The following is a 24,966-nucleotide window of genomic DNA, read 5'->3' on the forward strand; positions in this document are numbered from 1 at the left end:
TTATTTTCCTTTTAAACATTAGGTTTGGAAAAAAGTTTTTACTTTGAAACTATGAACTATTATGTTATGTATAAAGTTCAAAATCTATAGTGAAAAAGGGTCAAAATCATCTGTCATTCAGTGTTTTTCAGCACACTTCAACAACCTGTTCATAATTAAACTTATTTTTGGCACCATAAGACGCACCTGACCAAAAGATGCACCTAGGTTTAGAGGACAGAAACGTGCATCCATGGTGCAGGGGTGTCTTGTGGAGCTCCCCCCCCAAACAGTCTATCTCCTAAGCTACACCATCTCATCCGGAACTCCCAGCAAACGGTAACCCCCCTGCCCTTCAGCTAAAGTAACCCCGGTGGCACAGGGGTCATGGTGTTAGGGTGCAGAAGTGCTACCAGGTCACGCAGTGAGAGGGACCCAGCTAGAATATAAGCAGGAATGAACAGGAGATTCAACACATGGAGCATGCTGGATGTAGAGGAAAGGGCATCCACTGCGCTCTGCAGCTGCTGGAACCTTAGCATGTGGGGGAGGGGGGGGGGGTTGTTACTCCATATCAGCAATGCAGATAGTACCAAAATTAGGCATATGTTAGAATATCTGTTACCATTATATTGCTTCTTGTGTTACTGTTGCAAGAATTTGGGGCTCATTCATATAATGTACGTTGCAGTCAGTTTTGACGCACTGCACATGTGCAGCACACACTAATAACAGTCTAGGGGTAGCACATAGTAATACATTTTATGTGCGTTTCAGCGCATGGATAATGCAGATAAGCACAGATGAATTAGTTGGTTTCCTTTCCCTCTTCCCCTGGACCAACCAGAAACCACAGTGACTATCAAAACCAAACTTTTGGCGGCCACATGTTTAATTTACGCACCACCCTTAGGGGGAGACCCTCAGGTACCCTGAACAATATTCATACACAAACTTCAAACCCGAGAGTCTTCATGTGCTTCAATAATTTTAATTTACAGCCTGGAAAACTTTGTACAAAACATGGTTCACACTACATCTAAAATTCTAAAACCAATGCTGATGCATGTGAGCGCTACTTATTTCCCACTGTCCTCATCATGGTAAAATACCACATCGATCACCCAGCATAAAGCCTATGCAAATCAATTGGTATATCCAATCATGTCTGGACATATGTGGGCCCTCCACCCGGCGCACACCACGAGGCCTCCTCATTCACACTCTGGCCACAATGCACTATGTGCTGTGAGATGGGACTTGTTTTTTTCCACTGCTGAGGTCGGCCAGTCCTTAGCTTTTCCCTTCTTGAAATGACCTTTGAGCCTACGTGTAAATGGGGATATAGCCACTTAAGTAACTACTGTCACTTTATCTTATTCATCTCCATATTTCCGCCATTAAGATCTCCACAATGTGATGGACATAGGCTGGCCAGCATGAACTCACAGTCCACTACTTCTCAAAAACAGCTCAGCGGTATAAGCCATATTTGCAATGCACTGTGTACTTCCGTGCGTGTGAATCGTTGTGTGCTGGTATGTTACTCACGACCTTCTTGCAGGATCTGCCGCCTCCAGAGGGAGCTCCGCTCAGGGCTTGCTTGACAACATCCGCCCGATGCTGGTATCGCATCACCTCACACGCTTCCTGCCCTGGTCAAACACCTGTCACAAGCGAAAGTTCGTGGTGCCGCCCTGGCGTCCCGGGTAGTGAGCGCTCACATGCGTCTGCGTGTCCCCGCCCACTGACGCGTTTCGCCCCGCCCACGGGGCTTTCTCAAAGTGTGTGGGGTTTGGCTCCATCTGCAGCAATTCCTCCTTATAGAGGTCGTCATTCTCCGCCTCCTGGCACCTCCCTGTGTCCTAATCCTCCATCTTTATTTCAGTTCAACTAAGGGCAAAGCGAGCTGTTAGAATTGCAATAACAAATCCTTTCTCTTTTTCCCAAAAGTATATAATGAATCTCTCCTGTTTGATCTTCACTATATCCCCATCCTCACTTCAGGAAATATACCATATTGAGATCCGAATTCAAACCGTCTGGTATTCTTGTCCCCAGACGGTAGATCCAAGTTGCTTCAATTTTGTACAGATCATTTTCTATATCTCCTCCTCTGTGGGACAGTTTCTGTTTTATACACAAAATTGAAGCAACTTGGATCTACCGTCTGGGGACAAGAATACCAGACGGTTTGAATTCGGATCTCAATATGGTATATTTCCTGAAGTGAGGATGGGGATATAGTGAAGAGAAAGGATTTGTTATTGCAATTCTAACAGCTCGCTTTGCCCTTAGTTGAACTGAAATAAAGATGGAGGATTAGGACACAGGGAGGTGCCAGGAGGCGGAGAATGACGACCTCTATAAGGAGGAATTGCTGCAGATGGAGCCAAACCCCACACACTTTGAGAAAGCCCCGTGGGCGGGCGAAACGCGTCAGTGGGCAGGGACACGCAGACGCATGTGAGCGCTCACTACCCGGGACGCCGGGGCGGCACCACGAACTTTCGCTTGTGACAGGTGTTTGACCAGGGCAGGAAACGTGTGAGGTGATGCGATACCAGCATCGGGCGGATGTTGTCAAGCAAGCCCTGAGCGGAGCTCCCTCTGGAGGCGGCAGATCCTGCAAGAAGGTCGTGAGTAACATACCAGCACACAACGATTCACACGCACGGAAGTACACAGTGCATTGCAAATATGGCTTATACCGCTGAGCTGTTTTTGAGAAGTAGTGGACTGTGAGTTCATGCTGGCCAGCCTATGTCCATCACATTGTGGAGATCTTAATGGCGGAAATATGGAGATGAATAAGATAAAGTGACAGTAGTTACTTAAGTGGCTATATCCCCATTTACACGTAGGCTCAAAGGTCATTTCAAGAAGGGAAAAGCTAAGGACTGGCCGACCTCAGCAGTGGAAAAAAACAAGTCCCATCTCACAGCACATAGTGCATTGTGGCCAGAGTGTGAATGAGGAGGCCTCGTGGTGTGCGCCGGGTGGAGGGCCCACATATGTCCAGACATGATTGGATATACCAATTGATTTGCATAGGCTTTATGCTGGGTGATCGATGTGGTATTTTACCATGATGAGGACAGTGGGAAATAAGTAGCGCTCACATGCATCAGCATTGGTTTTAGAATTTTAGATGTAGTGTGAACCATGTTTTGTACAAAGTTTTCCAGGCTGTAAATTAAAATTATTGAAGCACATGAAGACTCTCGGGTTTGAAGTTTGTGTAAGAAACCACAGTGGTTTGACAATGCAGTAAACGTGTGGAAATGCATGGAAACCTGCAATGAAATGCATAAAAGCACACTGACAAATGCATGCATTTTTACATGCATTTTAATGCATATCAAATGGATTTACTAGTGTGAATGAGCCCTTAACTCAGTTCCAATCCCACTCAAGGTTGCCAACAAAATGTGCAGAAATCTCCTTAACTGAGATACATATACCAATAACAAACTGACTGATGTTCTAAGCCTACCTCATTCTACCTAAAACGTTTTGGGTGAAAACGTGGTTTAAATAAACTCCATATTAACACTTAATTGAATGAGATTATGGTCCCACATTACATACAGCATTGACTTTTGCTTAGTATCTCAGTGATGTACAAGAATATCCTGCTAAAGGAGCCATGTGGCACATTAAAGTTGGCACATTTGCCTGACTGTCCTGTTCATCTTTATGACTTTGGTTTTAGTACATTGCTATGTTAGACATAATGTATTAGTTACTGTGACACTTATGTTTTCTACCAACTCTATACTATGACTCATTGTCTGTATTATGCATGCACAATTATTTCTTTTGTTGTACAGTGCAATGGGAGATGATGGAACTCTATAAAGCAATGATAATAATAATATGCTAGACTTTTTGCTGCCTGCGGCTAGTAAATTATCTGTACACACAAATGTCTGTACTTTCCTTTCACCTTATTAGAACTGAAGAAGTTGTTTTCACTAGTAAAAAAAAAAATCATATAAAACACAAAATTAGATCCAGTTAAAACTACCTTCCCTTTTCTTTGGATATTCCATGCCTGATGAACTGAAAACCTACACAGACATTGGCGTTTATTAATCTGCCATTGTGATGTTCCTTTAACTACTTAAGGACCACGCTAGTTGAAATCTACACCCTGTTGTGATGGCTATCTGGCTGCCAGGGCGTAGATTTCAACCTTCGCTGAGCGCATCCACCATTTTCGTTGCTCCCGCTGATGTTGCTGAATCCCCGTAGTTTCCCACGGAAGCTCACTCGCTCTGCCTGTCTCTATGACGGCAGAGCCCTGTGAGCGGACCAGGAGCCAATTTCATTGACTCCTGGCCCTGTCTTTCAATGTATGCAACTCCAATTGGCTTACATTGAAAGACAGGGTCAGGAGCCAATGAAAGCGGCTCCTGACCGGCTCACAGGAACTCTGCTATCATAGAGACGACAGAGTGGGTGGCCCAGGTTGCCGATATGTGGTGGTGATGGTGGTTGCAGCGGGTATGTGCGGTGATTCATCGGAATTCCGCCGTTTCTGTACCAGCGGTCTCTGGTCCTTAAGGGGGCAGAGACCGCTGGTACTTAAGTGGTAAAGATGAGCTTTCTGCACATGGGCTAGGGCTCAATGTAATGAATAAGAGACTGTGAAGATACTTTGGGGGAGTTTCCCAAAAGAGCCTGTAAGAATGTGTTTGCTAATATTTCAGGTAATGAACAAATAAAATTGATGGTCCTTTGGCTGCATTGGCAACTTTGTATGTAGCTGTTGCAATTATCTTGTACTTTTCCTATTTTCCAGTTTCACTGCTTTATATATATATTAAGGCATACATTCAAAAGCCCTACAAGGAAAAATAAGTGTGAGATATTGCCAATAGTAGAATATCATTTTACCGATAATCTACTAGCACCTGTTAGTGGTACCGATAGTCTGTAGTATTATACCCTATTCTTACACTAACCTCCCTCCATGTACACTAACCCCTCCCCATTTAACACTAACAGTGCAGGCAGCCGAAGTCAACACAGGCCTGTAGATGCCACTACACTTAGCCCTATCCAATGCCAGAATTGCCCTGGCTACTGTGACAAAGTCGATACCCAGGAGGTAATCGATTTGTCCCAGGTTGTGTTGGATGGGAGGTACATTCCACCTGGGATCAGACGCTACATCCAGTAGCAGCTCCGGAATAAAAAGGTTTTGGCTGTCTGTCACATGGACAGAGGTTAATAACCTTACTTGGGTCCGGAGCTGACCAGATGCAGAGTGGGCGGGCGCATCTGGTCGCCAGATCCTGGGTGGATCGTTTGCTCTGTGTATGTGGGCTTCTGCTGGAGTCAGGACACACAGGGTTAACAGAGCAGCTTTGAAAGGCTGGAGTAGGAGGAGAGAGAGTGGGTGTGACCAGCAAGGTCTGACAGTCTGCTAAGAAAGACTTCACGTTTGAATCCAGGAAGCTGGTTTTGCTCTGGAGAGAAAGTGCAGGCTGCACATGGAGTTTGGTGTGTTCCTGATATTGAAAGCTGAATGTAAGCTGCTGGCCTGGACTGGCCTTTTTGTTTTCATTTGAACTGTACTTTACAAACTGCCAAAAGACTGCTGTTTAAGAAGCCTGCTGTCCAATAAACTGTTGTTTGTTTTGGAAAATACACCTGTCTGTGCTGCTATCTCCCGCTGAGTACTCACCATTTGCAGCTGATCCCTCACAATTGGTGCTCGGATGCGGGCAACTTAGCATGCCTACAGCGACAGTGTGTTTGGCGTAAGATTTAAAAGTTTGAACAGCAGCATGGATGAAATGGTGAAGCAGCTGGTGTTAGCGAATGCGGCCTTGCAACAGGCTAATGCTGAGCAGCGGAAAACAAACACAGCCCTGCAACAACATACAGAGGCAGTACAGCAGCAAGCGGTGGCCCTGTGTGAGAGTCTGGCTGCAGCTGCGGAGGCCGATCGTCAGACTGCTGAGGCTGACAGGAAAGCAGTGAGTGAGTTGGTGCAACAACTTGTGGCTCGGAACCAAGAGGGACAGCTGCTGGTACCTGGCAGTGGAGGCACCATCCGCGCAAGCCACTTCTTGCAGAAGCTGACTCCCCATGATGATGTCGAGGCGTTCCTCCATACCTTTGAGAGGACAGCGGAGAGGGAAGCCTGGCCTAAAACGCAATGGGCAGGATTGGTAGCTCCGTTCCTGACTGGGGATGCTCAAAAGGCCTACTTCGACCTTGCCCTAGAGGATGCTAAAGACTACGACAAGCTGAAGGAGGAGATCCTGCGTAGACTTGGTGTCACCCCGGCGGTGCGAGCCCAGCGAGTTCACCAGTGGTCCTATTCAGCCGGATGCTCTCCAAGGTCCCAGATGCACGATCTAATCCACTTGGTAAAGAAGTGGTTGGAACCTGAGAAGTTAACAGCTCCGGAGGTCGTCGAAAGAGTTACCATTGACCGTTTCTTGCGCTCCCTACCGCCGGCTTTGCGAAGGTGGGTGAGTCATGCAGATCCACAGTCAGCTGATGAACTAATTGCGCTGCTGGAACGTTATCTGGCTGCAGAGGACTCTTTGGCTTGGGCCACAGGACAGCGCTCAGCTACCCGGAGACTGGCAGCACCCCAGGGAACTGGTAAGACAAAAGCTGACTTTGTGGGGGGTGTGGTCAGTGAGCCAAGCTCTGCAGGCCGAGGTCGACCAGGCACAATGGTAAGAAGTCGATCCCCGGTACAATGTTGGCAATGTAAAGAGTGGGGACATATTGCTGCTAACTGTCCTCAGGCAGTTGAACCCATGGAGTGCGATTACACTCGTCGCAGGTCCTTGTTTGCGCGACCTGTGTATATCGCAAGCTGTGACTCTCATTTGGCGGTGGTAAAAATTGCTGGAAAAACTGTCCAGGCTCTCTTAGACTCTGGTAGCTTGGTGACCCTGGTGCATTCCAGTTTAGTGGACCCGGCCTGGCTGGGGAATCGTCGGGTCACAGTACAATGTGTTCATGGGGACTCTAAACAATACCCCACCGCCCTTCTCACCATTGAAACAAACTGTGGACCTGCCACTCAGGAAATAGTGGTGAGCCCGAACTTGGCACATAGTGTCATCCTGGGGAGGGACTTTCCACTGTTCTGGAACTTGTGGGAAGGGGATAACTGTGGAGGCTCAAGAGAGCTGGAATCTAAAAATAATACAGAAATTGATGGTAATGAAATGTTTTCTCCCTTGGAGGTGTTTGCTGGGGACTCTGAGTTATCCCCAGAGACCTCTGAGGGCTCGGTCCTACCAGAGCTGGAGGTGTCTCGGGATAACTTTGGGACTGCCCAGTTAAGGGATCCTACGCTGGCAAAAGCGTGGGAAAATGTCAAGGTGTTGAACGGTGAACCCCAAGTGGTCGGGGCTGAGAAAGTATTTCCTCATTTGGCGGTACAGTCAGACTTGCTGTACCAGGTTTGTAAAATTCAGGGTGAGGTTGTGGAACAACTCGTGGTCCCCAAGTCGTATCGCCCAATGGTCCTAGACCTAGCGCACAAACATGCCCTGGGGGGACATTTGGGTACCGAAAAAACTAGGGACCGAGTCCTGCAGCGATTCTTTTGGCCTGGGGTACATGGAGATGTAAAAGCTTACTGTGAATCCTGTCCCGAGTGCCAAAGATGTGCTCCGGCTCCCCATTTTCGAAGTCCGCTCGTCCCCTTGCCCATTATCGAAGTTCCCTTCGAAAGGATAGCCATGGACCTAGTGGGGCCATTGGTTCGATCAGCGCGTGGTCACCAGTACATTCTGGTGGTAGTGGACTATGCCACTCGCTACCCAGAAGCGGTTCCCCTCAGAAATACGTCGTCTAAAGTGATTGCACGTGAGTTGTTCCACATGTTCACCAGAGTAGGTTTGCCAAAGGAAATTTTGACAGACCAGGGTACCCCATTTATGTCTAAATTGATGAAAGAAGTGTGTAAACTGATGAAGATCGATCAGATTCGTACTTCAGTGTACCACCCTCAAACGGACGGGCTTGTGGAAAGATTCAACAAAACCTTAAAAAATATGTTAAAGAAAATAGTGGACAAGGATGGCAAAGATTGGGATTGCCTTTTGCCCTACCTAATGTTTGCAATTCGGGAGGTCCCTCAGTCTTCCACAGGTTTTTCGCCGTTTGAGTTGTTGTATGGGCGATGCCCACGGGGAATTCTGGATATAGCCAAAGAAACCTGGGAGCAAGAGGCCACCCCCTACAGAAGTATTGTTGAACATGTGTCTGGTATGCAAGATAGGATTGCAGCGGTGATGCCTTTAGTCAGAGAGCATTTGCAACATGCCCAGGAGGCACAGTCTCGTGTTTATAATAAATCAGCAAAGGTTCGAGCTTTCAGTCCTGGGGATCGGGTCCTGGTGTTGGTTCCCACGGTTGAAAGCAAGTTTTTGGCTAAGTGGCAAGGTCCATATGAGATTATTGAAAAGGTCGGGGAGGTGAATTACCGGGTTTACCAGCCTGGCCGGAGGAAGCCAGAACAGATATATCATGTGAATTTACTGAAACCCTGGAAAGAGAGGGTGGCCCTTGCAGCTTCCCAGGTTACTCAAGAGTCCACCAAGGGTGGAATAGAGCTGGTACAGGTGGCTGAGACGCTGTCTGTTTCACAGAAACGGGAGGTCCGAGAGTTCCTCTTACGGAATCGAGAGGTGTTCTCGGAACTTCCAGGTTGTACCCAAGTCATCAGGCATGATGTTGTGACTGAGCCCCATGTACAGGTCCGCCTTAAACCTTATAGAATACCTGAAGCTCGCAGACAGGCCATAGCAGGGGAAGTAGAAAGAATGCTGGAACTGGGGGTTATTGAGGAGTCCAACAGCGAATGGAATAGCCCCATAGTGCTAGTTCCGAAGCCTGACGGTTCCATTCGTTTCTGTAATGACTTCAGAAAGTTGAATGAGGTATCAAAATTTGATGCCTACCCTATGCCAAGGGTAGATGAGTTAGTCGAAAGGCTGGGCCCCGCAAGATATGTCACCACCTTAGATCTGACCCGGGGATATTGGCAGGTGCCCTTAACTGAATCAGCCAAGGAGAAGACAGCCTTCTCGACTCCCCAAGGGCTGTTTCAGTATGTCAGGATGCCGTTTGGGTTGCAAGGGGCCCCAGCCACCTTTCAAAGGATGATGGACAAGATCCTCAGGCCGCATCAGCGGTATGCTGCGGCTTATTTGGACGACGTGGTCGTCTTCAGTACAGATTGGGAAAGCCACCTTCCGAAAGTCCAGGCGGTCCTGGATGCCATTAGAAAGGCGGGACTGACAGCGAACCCCAAGAAGTGTGCAGTAGGGTTGGAGGAGGCTCGTTACCTGGGGTACACAATTGGGAGAGGTCTGATTAAGCCCCAAGTGCAGAAAGTGGAGGCCATAAGGGACTGGCCTAGGCCTACCACGAAAAAGCAGGTCAGGACCTTCTTAGGTTTGGTGGGCTATTATAGGAGGTTCATTCCAAATTTTGCCACTTTGGCCACTCCCATTACAAACCTCACAAAAGGGAAAAGTTCCTCCATGGGTCCATGGGGACAGGAGGCTGAAGAAGCCTTTCAAGGTCTTAAGGAGGCATTGTGCAGGGGTCCAGTCTTGGTCACGCCTGATTTTAAAAAAGAGTTTCTGGTACAGACAGATGCTTCAGCTGTGGGGTTAGGAGCAGTCCTATCCCAAATCGTCAATGGAGAGGAGCACCCAGTTGTGTATCTGAGTCGAAGGCTGACCGCAGCCGAAGAAAGATATAGTATCGTGGAGCGGGAGTGTCTGGCCATCAAGTGGGCACTCGAGGCTCTACGGTACTATCTCTTGGGCCGTCGCTTTCGCCTCATTACCGACCATGCTCCTCTCACATGGATGTCTCAAAACAAGGAGAAAAATGCAAGGGTAACGCGCTGGTTTCTGGCATTACAGCCCTTTAATTTTTCTGTGGAGCACAGAGCTGGAAGACTGCATGGCAATGCAGATGCTCTATCAAGGGCATTCTGTCTTGCCGCAGACTGTGTCCGATCCCACGGGATCGAACAGAGGGGGGGAGTATGTGACAAAGTCGATACCCAGGAGGTAATCGATTTGTCCCAGGTTGTGTTGGATGGGAGGTACATTCCACCTGGGATCAGACGCTACATCCAGTAGCAGCTCCGGAATAAAAAGGTTTTGGCTGTCTGTCACATGGACAGAGGTTAATAACCTTACTTGGGTCCGGAGCTGACCAGATGCAGAGTGGGCGGGCGCATCTGGTCGCCAGATCCTGGGTGGATCGTTTGCTCTGTGTATGTGGGCTTCTGCTGGAGTCAGGACACACAGGGTTAACAGAGCAGCTTTGAAAGGCTGGAGTAGGAGGAGAGAGAGTGGGTGTGACCAGCAAGGTCTGACAGTCTGCTAAGAAAGACTTCACGTTTGAATCCAGGAAGCTGGTTTTGCTCTGGAGAGAAAGTGCAGGCTGCACATGGAGTTTGGTGTGTTCCTGATATTGAAAGCTGAATGTAAGCTGCTGGCCTGGACTGGCCTTTTTGTTTTCATTTGAACTGTACTTTACAAACTGCCAAAAGACTGCTGTTTAAGAAGCCTGCTGTCCAATAAACTGTTGTTTGTTTTGGAAAATACACCTGTCTGTGCTGCTATCTCCCGCTGAGTACTCACCATTTGCAGCTGATCCCTCACACTACATAATAGCGGAACTCGACTGCTGCTAATAACATTGCAAGCCATCCGTGTAGTTGCTCTTGACATTGTCTCCCTTCATAGCCGCAATTCATACCAACTACAGAGTTCTGCTACACAGTAGCAGAACTCCACCAGTGCTAATAACGTCAGGTGCAATTGCTATAGCTGGCCAAATTGCAGACTGTAGCCAGCAATTGAGTAATTTAACATAGGCGCCAATGGCGGCACCCATTTCTCGCTGTCGTGACTCACAATTAAATTACCTTCTTCATATATAAAGCCCTTAGCATTTTATGGAGATGATGAATACATCCACATGACTATCTCAGTATAAATTGGTGAATAATCTAAAAATCTTTATGAAACAGATCTTTATTTGACCTTTGCGTCTCTCAGTACTAGTTATGAGAAGGTTCTTTCAATTACCCATTTGGACATATAGATAAAGTTCCAATAAATCAGTTAACCTCTCTTTCTCTAGCATATCCCTTTTATGTTTCTTTAATAATATGAATATTGTCAGTGTGGCTACTTTGAGTTTGATTGCCTACACAAGTGCAGAGTTTAATTAGACCTTTGACCCACTTCACTATCACTTCATAAAATATGAATAGCTGTCATCATAGGTCTAACATGAACATTTCTTTATCATCTCATATGTTACACACCTGGAGCTATCTGCAGCCTACTTAGTGACAGCAGGGTGGGGAAAGTGATCCCAGTCTTGGACATCGCAATGCCGCTGTGTTGTGTAACTCAAGCACCAGTATAAACACTATTTTTAGGTTTAGCAAGCATCTAATCTCCTGTTAGCATTCAAGTACAGGAGTTGTCCTGCGTATGTATTGCTTTTAACCTGGTTATTGCAGTTTAAGAAAAAATTATTACTGAACACTTTACCAGCTGTTGGTTCAAAATATCTGCAAATCAATAAAGGTCACATTGTTTCTAACATTCAGCTGATCTCTAACTACATTGCTTTGTTTTATAATGCTTGGAACAGACATAAACTGTAAAAAAATATTGCAGAATTTTCCAATTCCAAAAAAGATTACAAAACCCAGTTTTTATAATGCTTTGATTCACATTCTGTTTGATCTCGTATAGACCAATTTAGTGTCTTCACATTTTATATTCTGAAAGAGTCACAGATGACGAGTTGTGGATTAGAGTTGTAGCCAGTGATGAGCAATCCAGTGGGAAGTTGAAAATGCTATTTTCGGCTGCGGTGATGGTAAAAATAGTGACTGGAAGGGAGAAGGGAGTGCACAACACACTGAGTTCCTTCCTTTTTTTTGTTTAGCGCTTTTCTCCTGTGGACTCAAAGCACTTGCGAGGCAGCCACTAGAGTGCACTCAGTAGGCAGTAGCAGTGTTAGGGAGTCTCGCCCAAAGAACTCCTTACTGAATAGGTGCTGACTTACTAAACAGGCAGGGCCGAAATTCGAACCCAGGTCTCCTGTGTCAGAGGCGGAGCCATTCTATGTTTTTCTTTTTTTTTTTAACTTAACAAGTCATCTTTATTGTGGGTGTGAATAAGACATACAGGTAACAACCGTACGCAGACGGCTTACATGGTACAATTGCAGGTAAGTGGTACAGGAAGGAGGGAAGAAATGTAAGAAACATTATTATTATAGGGTGTTGATTTAGATGTAAAGGAAAAAACCTGCAGGAGAATAGTTACAGTCTTACTTTAGATGAGGAGAGATTGACCAACAAAGTGACATGTTATATGCTAATTAACATAAAAGAGACCCAACAAAAAACAAAAATATATACATATACAGCCGAGCTTCTGGAGGGACTCCCCTTGCCTCACCCCCCCCCCCCCACCACACAGCAAGTTCCGTATAGCTACATGGTCCGTTCACAGGGATTAGCCCCTGAAGCGAGTGTAGCGGGAAGTGGTCCAGATGTCCCAAATAGAGTGGAACTTACGCTCCGCTCCCCTGCGGGTGTATAATGCTTTGTGGAATGGTAGCATGGTGTTTATGACTCTAATCCAGTCAGATAGATCGGGAACCAGTGGCTGTATCCAGGCCTGAGTGAGAACCTTGCGGGCAACATGAAGCACGTTAAGTAGGAAAAGTTTAGTAAATTTGTTATAGGTGTTGTGTGGGAGCGAGTTAAGCAAACAAAGTTTGGGATCAAGTGTCACTGGACAACCCATTTTATCGTTTAGAAATTTTATAATTTGTTGCCAATAGAGGTTCACCTCAGGGCAGGACCAAATCATGTGATAGAAAGTGCCCTGAGTTAGGGCACATTTAGGACATAGAGGTGAGTATCCGGGTCGAAACTTAGCCAGTCGGATTGGAGTAAGGTAGGCCCTATGTATCACGTAGAGACTAAGTAGTCTATCTGGTATGTGGGGGGAAACCCTGGCAGAATCTTCAAGAGCCTCCTCCCAATCTTCATCGGAGATCTCTCCAAGATCCTGCACCCACTGAGATTTCTTAACAAAGGCTCTACGCGTGGCACCAGTTATCATAATGGCAGAGTACAAGGCAGAAATTAATTGATTGGAGGAGGGACCAGTGACAATGTTAAGTATGCCGGAGTCAAAAAGAGTAGGTGGCACTGTAGAAAACTGGGTTTTTAGGGCATGCGATAATTGTATGTAGTAAAATTGCATAGATGATGGCAATTGGAATTTGGCCGCTAGTTGCTCAAAAGGGACAATAGATCCAGAGTCAATAACCTGGTACAGATAAAGTATACCTCGGTTAACCCATAGTCTACCATTGGGGAGTTTACGGATTTCAGGAAGGCCTCGATTTTCCCAGAGAGGGGTGAACTTCATAGGGGCATCTGGTTCAAGAAATTTGTGTGCAGTATCCCAGACTTTAAGAGTTTGGCGGAAAGTCTCCGGAAATGATTTGATATGGGGAGAGTTTTTAGCGCCAGTTGCTATAATGGAGAGGGGGTCCATGTGTTGGAGTGGGGGGATACCACTAAACAGACAGGAGGAGCGATTCCGGTTAATAGTGAGATCGAAGAATATATGTGACAGCTGGGAAGCCAGGTAATAAATATGGCAGTTGGGAACTGCTATGCCCCCTAGATCTTTTGGATTTTGGAGAGTGGTCAGAGAAAGGCGGTGTCTTGAAGACCCCCATATAAATTGAGTTAAGAGGGTGTTTATTTTGACAAAATTAACATATGGTAGATAAATCGAGGCATTCCATGAAACGTAAAGCACCTTAGGAAGTAGGATCATTTTAAATAGATTGGCTCGACCAGCCACCCCTATAGGGAGTTTGGACCAGGCCTGAAATTTGGCAGTTATATAATGTAGCAGTGGTGTCCAGTTTAAGGACACAAAGTCCTGAGCTGTACGTGAGATCTTTATACCAAGGTAGGTGATAATTGACGCCCATTGGAGAGGAGAGGAGGCTTGAGACAGGGTTGGGGGGAAGACATCAATGGGGAGTATGTAGGATTTAGACCAGTTAATACGTAGTCCAGAGTATTGCCCAAAGCTGTTTATAATTTGGAGAGAGCGGTGTAGTGAAGGTCCAGGATCATTTAGATATAAAAGCATATCGTCTGCATAGAGACTGATTTTATCAATGTTATTAGCTTTTTTGAGGCCTTGAATTAAAGGGTCTGATCGTATCAGAACAGCCGGGGGCTCAATTGCCAAGTCAAATAAAAGGGGGGATAGGGGACAACCCTGTCTCGTGCCTCTAGTTATGGGGAAAGCGTCAGAAACCCAGCCATTGATACGTATCCTGGCGTAAGGGTCGGTGTATAAGAGTTTCACCCAGGAGATAAATCGAGGACCAATGTTATAGCGATGTAGGACTGCTAGCAAAAAGTCCCACTCAATTGTATCGAAAGCTTTGGCGGCGTCAAGAGACGCCACTACCCTAGTTCCAACATTCTCATGCTCTGTCTGCATAGCAAGAAACAGCCTACGAATATTTAAGGAGGTTGATCTGCCTGGAATGAATCCAGATTGGTCTGAGTGTATCAGAGAGGTTATTACTTTATTTAATCGCAGTGACAGTAGCTTGGCAAGGATCTTAGTGTCGGTCTGAATTAGGGAAATTGGGCGATATGCATCGCATTGGAGAGGATTTTTGCCAGGTTTTAGAATTAAGGTTATTAAGGCTTCTCTCATAGAAAGGGGGAGAGACTCTGATTCTAGGGCATGGTTATATAGTGCTAAAAGCTTAGGTGCTAATAGGGATCTGTATTGTTTAAAGAATTCGCCTGGCAGGCCATCAGTGCCTGGGGACTTGGAAGCAGGAAGGGAAGAAATGGCGTCCTCGATCTCTTGGGGTGTAAATGGGGCATCTAGTAGCAACTTATTGGAGTCATCTAGAGAGGAAAGGGGGATGGTCTCTAAATATGCGTTTATTTCAGATACGGGTGCAGAGGAAGACTTTGTATATAAGGATTTATAGTAAAGGGCAAAGCATTGTAGTATGTCATGGGGGGAGGAAAGAACCGAGCCATCCGTATCTTCTATTTTGAGGATAACCTGTGGGGCGGTCAGTTCTCTAGATAATTTGGCCAGAAGTGCGCCACATTGCTCACCCATCTCATAGATGCGTTGTTTAGAAAATAGGATTTTTCGCTTTGCCTTGACTAGGAGGAGCTGCTCATAGGCGGCAAGTTTAGATTTATATGACTCGTTGTAAAAGGGGGTAGGGTTAGTTGCGAAGTCAGATAAGGATTGTTGTAACTCTAACAGAGCAGCCTGTTCGGTCATTGCAGAGCTGATCTTAATGTTTTTAATCTCAGAGGAAAAGTGCTGCCTAGTGAATTGTTTGAAGACCTCCCATATCGATTCTACTGATGCAGATTGACCTTGTATGTCAAAGAAGCGAGTTAAAGCTTCTTCAGTTGATTTTGCCTCACTTATTTTGGTTAGCCAAAAGGGGTGCAATCTCCAGAAGGGTGTCTTAGGAGGAAAGGACCAACTTAGATGGATAAGGTATGGAGAGTGATCTGACATAAGGGAGGGGAGGAAGCGGACCTTGTGTATATTAGTGAGTAGAGATGATGATACCAGAATATAATCCAGGCGGGAGTGAGATTTATGCGATGCAGAGTGGCATGAGAATGCCGGAGTGCCAGGGAATTTTACAGACCAGGTATCATATAAGGACACCTCCGTTAGAAGAGTTAGCAGTTTAGTGTCTCTGGGAATATTAGGAGTTGGGGTGTCCGGCTGGGGGATTTTATCAGTACTTGGGTATAAGACATAGTTAAAATCCCCAAGCCAGATCGAGGGTACCTGTGGATGAAGAGCAATAAAATGCAGTGCAAGTTTCACTACAGCAAAGGAAAATGGGGGAGGTATGTAAATGGCAATAAGTAAAGTAGGGACATTGTACAATAGGCAGTGTAGGAACACGAATCTGCCCTCATCGTCAATGACTTGATCAATCAGTTGAAATTGAGCACTTTTAGCAATTAAAAGAGATACGCCCCTGGACTGTGAGGTATACTTGGAGTGATAGGACCATCCGATCCAGGCACGACGTAGAGCCATAGGAAGATTACCATCTAAATGAGTCTCCTGTAACACAAGTATATCCACTCGCTGTTTGCGTAGAAATTCCAATACCACTGTTCTCTTAATTCTATCTCGTATACCCCTCACATTCCACGTCAAAAAAGACAGGGAAGTGCAAGAGGGTCGGGAGAGAATGGTCATACTAAAGGACTATATAAATGAAAGGGAGACCGTGCGGCTTAGTAGAGTACAGGGAGGGGGTAGGGGGGTCCCGGCTGAGAGACAAGGGGTTAATATAACTCTGAAAAGTATTTCCCAGCACATAACCCAAAACATAGGGCCTGAGCTTTATCCCAAAAACATATAATAACGCATAAATTGCATATTTAACATGCAGTATCCTGTAGGAGCTAGGAAGAAAACATGTTAATAAAACATAACAAAATAAAAGTAATTGTGGGTGCGACATCAAATTTTTGGTGTCGCATAAAGCCTTGCTCTACACACCAGGCGAGCAACCTGAAGTCTAGTACCTCGGGCATTTTAACAGGAGATTTTAAATAAGTGAGATATAACCGGTGAAGTGTTCCGGGGAAGCAGACGGATAACCGTCAGATAGTTACCGACTGTAGATCATGGAGAGTGAAGAGGCAGGGTGTAGTCCACGGCAAAGCGGCAAGTCATGCCGAGTGACGCAGCAAGCAATGTTTGAGATAGTAGGAGTTGTTGCTTGCGTCTATGCTAAAGATGGAGAGGTAGTAATAAGTGTCTCAGTCCTCCAGGCTTGACTGTGGCTTGTTCTTATCAATCCATGAATAAACTTCAGCGGGAGATTCGAAAAATAAAGTCTTACCATCTGAAATGACTCTAAGGCGGGCGGGGAAGAACATGGAGTATTGTAGGCCTAGGATCTTTAACTTGCGTTTTGCATCCTGGAATTTGGCGCGTTGTTTCTGAGTTTCCACTCCAAAATCTGGGTATATAGATATGGAGGTATTGTCCAGCTTGATATTCCCCTGCTCACGGGATAATCGGAGGACTGCATCGCGGTCCTTAAAGTTAAGGAGTTTTGCTATGAAGGTGCGCGGGGGGGCCCCGGGCGGGTTGACTTTGGAGGGTATGCGGTGGGCTCGTTCGACTGAGAAGGCTTGAGAGAAGGAGTCCCTACCGTATTGTGTGATGAGTAAGTCCTCCAGGAAGCGGGAAGGGTCGTCTCCCTCCGATTTTTCGGGTAGGCCCACTAATCGTATATTGGACCTGCGTAGGCGATTCTCCATGTCCTCCTGCCGAGCTATGATGGTTTTGATTTGACCTTGTGTTGTACGCATATCAGATGGAAGTGATTTATAATTGTCTTCGAGTGTAGATATTCGGGCCTCGGCATCAGAGACGCGTTCGCGAAGGTTGCGGACATCTTGCCAAAGAAGTTGCAAGTCGACCTTGACCTCTTCAATTTTAGTTGTGAAAGTGTTGGTCAATGAAGTTTGTAAGGTAGAGATTGCGGCAAGGATGGATTGAGCCTCGGAAGAGGAGATCTGGTCCGATGGGGAAGCCAGATCTTCCTCTACGGCCGGGCCGCCGCCATCTTGGTCTGCGCGGCGAAACTTATCTATTGGGCCAGTAACTTTGTCTGTCTTCTTCGGACCCATCTTCCTTCGGCCAGCGATCGGCGAGGTAAGGAGGCAGCTGTGGGTAAGTTTTTAGTCCCAGGTACAGCAGGATAAGAGCAGGATAAAAGCTTAGGTTGCTCACGAGGTGGAGAGCTCCGAGAGGTGCGTCCGCTCACATCCTCGTTCCGGCCACGCCCCCCCTATGTTTTTCTTTTTACATAAATTGTAGTTGTGCACCCTGTCTCCAAAAGAATGACGTGCCAGGCAAAGGATGACCAATCCAGTAAATATGTAGTGAAGAGGCCGGCACCGTCTTGTATAATGCTCAAATCTTCTATTTATTCATTCAGTATTGCCATACAGAAACGACGTTTTCTATGGTAAGAGCGGTGATTGGTTCTTTTTGAATGCAGCATAGTGACTGCTTGCTTCATAGGGTTGGGTGGGTATATAAATGGTGTGATAGTTTATGCTATGGTCAGGATGTCATTAAATTGATAAAGGAGCTGCGCTCCGAAACGTCCTTTCTGTATGGCAATACTGAATGAATAAATAGAAGATTTGAGCATTATACAAGACGGTGCCGGCCTCTATACTACATGTTTTTCTTTTTAGAAATGCTGCAACCAGCCAGGGGCTTTGTTTACTTCTAAAGCTTAAAGGGATCCGAGCAGCTTTTTTTCTGCAGTCCTGGTTTCTAATAGCTGTAGGAGCTGCCATTACCCTCCTCCCCTTCTGTCTGCCCTTATTTATCCAGATTTATGCAGGGGAAAGTGTGAATGTAATCAAATGTGACTTCTCTAAACTGTTTAACCACTTCAGGACCACAGGCGTTACCCCCTCCTAAAGACCAGGCCATTTTTCACAAAAATAGCCACTGCAGCTTTAAGGGCTTGCTGCAGGGCCACACAACTCAGCACACAAGGGATTCCCCTGCCCCCCTTTTCTCCTCACTAACAGAACTTTCTGTTGGTGGGGTCTGATCACTCCCCCAATGTTTGTTTTTTTACATAAATATTTATGTTATTATTTTATTAATAAATTTGTGTATTTTTTTGTATTTTTACCCCGCTTGCTCCCTCCCTCCCCCCGCCAGCCAATCAGCATGATCGGCTGTCATAGGCTTCAGTCTATGACAGCCGATCACTCCCCAGCCCATGGAGCGGACAGCTAAAGTACAGTGATCTCCTCAACCCACCCCTGCTGATGAAAGCTTTTGTTTGCTCACTGCTACTGCTAATAACAGCAATCCTTATCTGCTTGCTCTTTCTGTGGATGGCAGGCCATGGAACAAGGGCAATAACACCCTCTAACCAACATTTAAATGAAAAAAAAGGTAGAATAGCATTTTTTTAAGTAATAAGCCACATTGTTAGCATGCATTTTTAATGGACTATTGAGATGTCCTGGGGCTAAAAATGTTGCTCGGTTCACTTTAATCATGTGGAGATGTATAACAACGCTAAGGAGCAGCAAAGAAGGAACCAAAAGACCCTGAAATGTTCTTAATTAACATTAGCAAACCTGCACCAAAATAGATGGGGCTTGTGTAGGTGGTATTATAAATAGTGTACTATATAGTACCAATCAAAATGTCAATTTTAATATTTGTCCATTGCATGTATTATTCTAGGACATTCATAACAATTTGAAAATATAAAATATATAATATCTGTTTTATATATTTTATATGAATATAAAATATATAAATATGAAAATATTTAGGCTGGGTGCACACTTAGCAGTGCGGTACACATCACGTTTTTATACACATGCGTTTGTGCATTTTGTATGCTTTTTGCATGTGTTTTTCTATTGCGTTTTATGCAAATCACTAGAAAGTCAACAGAAAGCGGAAATACATCAGAAAACATAGGTTTTTTTCCAAAAGCATATAAAAAAAGCATGAAAAATGCATACAAAACGTATTACATTGCATCACCATTGACTTTAATTATGTGTATTTTTTAAGCGTTTTTGAAAAATATGCAACTAAACCAGAGTTTTTAAAAATTGCAAATGTCAAAACGCATACACATGGTTTTTTGATGCGGCCCATTGACTAACATTACATGCATAAACACTGCCTTTTCCGCAGCGCTAGCGTTTCTGCCTAGTGTGTTCCCTGCCAAAACGCGATAAGTCCATATACATTATCAGTTAGCATCATCTCTAGTGATGTATAGTAAAACTTGCTTTTAGCTCCAGCTGTCAGCTGTATTGTCAGCTATCTGAGCAAAAGAAAAAAAAAATCACTATAATCTTACCACTTCTTGGTGGGTGATAACAGAGAGCTTGCAAGCTGTTCCACAAGGGGTCTTAAGACCGTCTTGGAGCATCTATAGTGGTCAGTAGGAACCTATTTTGCTGAATTTATTTTCCACATAAATTCTGGAAAACATGAATTCAACATTTTTTCTCATTCATACTTGTAACAATGACACCTGCAACTGGCGTAGGAGATCATCTGATTTACAGTCCATCTGCCAATGTATGGTGGGTGTAGCCTCGAGCCCCGCTGGGCAGGTTTTCAGCAGACTGTAGTGCGTGTGTACGCACTGCCGGCGGACTGAAAAAGGCAGTTCCTGAATGATCGGCCTGGCGGATAGTTCAGGAACAGCCTTATCAGTCCGTCGACAGTGCGTACACACGCACTACAGTCTGCTGAAAACCTGCCCAACTGACCCGTCGTTTGCTTCTGTAGTGCGTGTGTACGCACCTTTAGTTTTATGCAGCTAAATTGTTAGAAATAGTTTTCCTCTCATTTAGCCTACAATAATATGCCTGCCCTTGCACCTCCCCATTGTTCTAAATACTAATTCTCCAGTAAAACTTAAAGTAATCCATCATAACACAAAGCCCCCCCCCCCCCCCCTAAATTGTACATACCCTTAACCTGCTGGAGCCCATGTTTATTTTCCTTACCTAAAGCTAGCATTGCCCCAGTGCTAACTAGTGAAAATAAAACACCAAAAATGTTCATAAGAAATTCAGCACTGAAGCTGATGAGATGAGCACTTTGTTGAACAGATCCTCTATTAGATGAACAGTCCTGAGATTACACAACAAAAATGTAGTGCACACTAGGCAAGTCATGTAGTCTTGTCCTGTTTCTCTCGAAAGCTGTGCCTTTTTGATGTGGCACTAGTAATTACAGACATTTGAATGAAGCAATCCAGGTACATGAGTGCTCTCACTGAGACACACTGCTTCTATGAAATATAGCCAAACACACAGGGAGAGGGCAATCTGACAAAATAAAATAGCTTAAAGACTGGATTTGTAGATCCTGTAGATCTAAAAGACCTGGTCATTTTCACTAGTTACTTAGGTAAAAAATTATCCTAACTTCACATTCCCACTGGCCCTGTAATTAATCAGCTGGCCACCAGCTGATGGCCAGCATATGAAGGCTAAGTAAGCAATATAGATGACCTAAAACTCATTGAGCTAGAGCTGATAAAACTGGCAAATCATAAAGTGATCCACTGGATCCACTTTAAATTACTGTTACCTCAGATATACATTTATAAGAATGATGCTTTTCAGTTAGCTTTTTCTTATCTAATAACTCCACATAAGAGCATAAAAACAAAATTATTCTCATAAACTGGAGACAACCAGAGAATAAACTTCTGAACCTCTTAGCCTTAGGTAAATACTTTAAAGAAATCATACATTTAGAAATTGTTTTTCTGGTACGATGGTGAGTTCTATGTGCAGAAGCAAGGCTGCGCTATGGGGGCCAAGTTTGCCCCCACTGTGGCTAATTTGTACATGGGAAAGTGGGAAGAGTTGATACTGGCCAGTGATGGGGAGAAGAGGATCACACACTGGTCCAGGTTCATAGATGACTTGCTGTTTATCTGGAGAGGGCCAAGAGAAGCATTGGAGGTATTCTGCAATGAGATGAATAATATGTGGGAGGAGATTAAGCTCACATTCACGATCAGCCCTGATAGGGTCCAGTTCCTAGATTTGGAGTTATGGAAGGGGGAGGGAAGTCTGGTGACAAAAACTTACTTCAAGCCAACCGACAGAAATGGCTACATCCCCACATCTAGTTGCCACCATGAAAGGTGGTTACAAAACATCCCTAAGGGGCAGTTCACCCGCCTCAAGAGAAATTGCACCCTGCAATCGGACTATGTTAGTCAGAGCAGGCTTCTGATAGATAGGTTTGTGGAAAAGGGGTATGAGAGAAAGCAGGTGGAAAAGGTGGCCACTGAAGTGGGGGCAGTTGATCGGGTGGGATTGATTGGGAAAACACACAGGCCCCCAAGTAATCATCATGAATTTGCGATCCAATTGGGTTTTAGTGGGCAGTTCAGGCAGGTGGAGAGAGTGGTGAAGAAACACTGGAACATAATAAAGATGGATGGATAAATGGGTAAGTATTTACCCAGCAGACCCTCGTTCATTTACAGGAGGGCACCTAACCTGAAATCTCAGGTAGTCACCAGTTTCATAGATCCACCCCCAAGGGCAACGGATACTGACCTATTGGGTCAAAAGGGATTTTTTCCATGCAGAAGATGTAGAGGATGTAGGGAAGCTGGCCCAGTAAGGGGGGATCATTTTGTGGGAAAGAATTCTCGACGGACACATAAATTAAAACAATGTATCACATGCACCACGGTGGGGGTGGTCTACGTGCTCTGGTGCCCGTGTGGCCTGGAATACGTGGGCCATACCACCAGGGCGTTACATAAAAGAATAGGGGAACATTTCTATAATATAGCTAGGGGACTTGAGTCCCATAGTGTGTCGAGTCACTTTAAGAGTTTTCATAATCGGGACCCCTCTCTGCTAAAATTCATGGGGGTTGAAAAGTGGGTTCCAAAGTGGAGGGGTTCGAGAAAACAGAGGGATATCTCAAAGGCAGAGGGTAGATGGATCCATAATCTGAAATCACTGGCACCCATGGGGTTAAATATTGAATTTGACTTAAACTGCTTCATTGTAGATGATTAGGCAATGGTAATATTGGGAACAGCCACTTGATGGCAGTAGGAGAGTAGAAGCACGGATTGTATGGATATAAGGGTCTCCGCAATGTTAGTTGAATCTGGGTCAATTCTAACTTCTAATTTAATGTATCTTAACCCCATACCTCTATTAGTATTGAAATGTTAAAGTAGGTGTTATATTTAGATTAGGTTTATATGGAGGAAGTAGCAGCCAATGTTTACATTGTAGCGCTGTGCGGCGTATGATGGTGGCAAGGCTGATCGGCATGACAACGGGGGGCGGGTACAATGAGGAGGAGGTATATCTTACGGCTGGTGTACTGGCACGCTAGCCCCTGATGAGTCCTGGTGACGAAACGCGTAGGGCGGAGCCAGTACGCCTGACGTAGGTCACGTGGGTCGGAATGCGGAAGTCTGGAGTGTCGGGAGCCTGAACAGCGGGACGCCGCAGAGAGGCCATTGACGTATCTGAGGCTGGAGAGACTTGCCGCTATGACACGCTAATCCATCCCTAAAGGGAGTCTGTAAGTTGCCTAAGTGCATGAGAGGCGCAGTGTGTACTTAGTTTGGATTGACATACTGCGCGATGAAATTGTTTTATACTTTTATTAAAGGATTTTTTATACTGGAACTGGATATGATCACTGATGTCCTGAGTGATACATATTTGTGAATGCGAGATTGACACCTGAATCACGGTGGTCTACATCTGGTGAGCCTTTTTGACCTCTAGGGTAGTGGGGATCACGTGTGGACACTGTTATCACTCGCACTCACACCATGGAGTATTGATGATTATTGAATGATTATACAGTATCACACTATGTGGAGATGTTGTTCTAGGTTTCTGGAGGAGCGCGCAGTGGAGTGCATAGCACCAGAAGGACTTTGACTATTTTACAGGAGGAACCACAGCGCACTCAGTGGACTTTTGTGTGACATTTATGGTGATATTCATGTCAATTTGAATGATTTGTTTTTTTGCACTGTTAGGGGATTGATCAGTACTAGGCAGCGCAGCAGCTTTAAAACTGATTTTCCACACAGAAGGCCAACTCAGCTTTTCTTACATCTGCTTATTAGAAGCCAAACTTTATACCATCTTCTAAGAATTCCAGTGAACAATGAACAGGATGGGTATTCAACTGGGAAAGGGAGTCTAGCTGTAGCCATTACCAAATACCATGCCCACTGAGCACATAGCCCCCATAGGTGGATAACAGAAAATAGAAACATGTGCCAGGGTGCGCCATATGGGGACATCACCCTTGCTGACATCCCCGGCAAAATCATGTATTTCCATTATTAATAGAACTCCCGAGTCCCAACGCATGTACACACTTTCACCTAATACTATTCTGCTAAAAAAAATTAGAGGTTGCAGCTGGTGGCCTTAGGGATCAAACAACTAATAGCCCCAAAACATTCCTACCTCTGTCAAATGTAGGTGAGGAGAAGTTTGAGGAAATCCATGAACTTTTAAAAATCCAGTGACAATTAGTACCATGTTAAAAAAGCCAATAAAAAGGGAATTCTGAAGGAAATAACGGCATTGTATCCTCCATTTTCTCTGCTGATGTAAAAATCAACAGAATGTCTCACAGTGACTGGGCATCTGTGTAACATGGGACTGACTAATGTGATTTCAGCCACAAGAGCATATTCCTGCCTCTTCTCCACACTGCAAGTGTCCTTAGGAGGTTCATCCATTCCTGATGTGTAAACCAATATTTATTGTGGTTACTAGCAGTATTGCTGGAAATCCAGAACTTCTCCAAACTATCCACAACACAAAGAAAGAACATTTGTACATCGTTCCATATTATTATTATTTTTATTACATGTAGTACAAGAACAAAGACAAAATACTCACTAATTATTAGCAGGCTGCTGCCTGCTAACCATCTTTGTGTTTGTTTCTCATACATAATATTGGTAAAGCACACGCAGGAAGTGCTGGACAAGAAGATCCTTTCTGAGTTACTTTTCATCTACAGAATGCAGCATTTTCCCACCAGAAACAGAACTCTTACAATTGCTGGCTCTCATTCTAAAAACACAGATTTTGCACCAAGACGCAATGGTTTTTGGATTTTGGACAAAACTCATCAGATTTTATAATTCCCTCAGCAGCCTGCGCGCCCATAGCTCTTCTTAGGCCCTGGACAAAGTAACTCACTGTGAATACAGAAACGCTTCAGTCAGGTGTATTTGTATAAATTGCTTAGCTGCAGGAAAAAGGAACAGCTCTTCCTTCCT

General features: G+C 45.0%; 1 protein-coding gene across 6 annotated transcripts in view; it reads right to left on the minus strand.

Moving 5' to 3' along the window:
- The window catches only part of BMPR1B (bone morphogenetic protein receptor type 1B), a 664,739-nt gene that overhangs the window by 314,401 nt on the left and 325,372 nt on the right, over nt 1-24,966 (minus strand). The window lies entirely within an intron of this gene.

The sequence above is a fragment of the Hyperolius riggenbachi genome, chromosome 1 (assembly GCF_040937935.1).
Source record: "Hyperolius riggenbachi isolate aHypRig1 chromosome 1, aHypRig1.pri, whole genome shotgun sequence".
In the NCBI taxonomy this organism is placed as follows: domain Eukaryota; kingdom Metazoa; phylum Chordata; class Amphibia; order Anura; family Hyperoliidae; genus Hyperolius; species Hyperolius riggenbachi.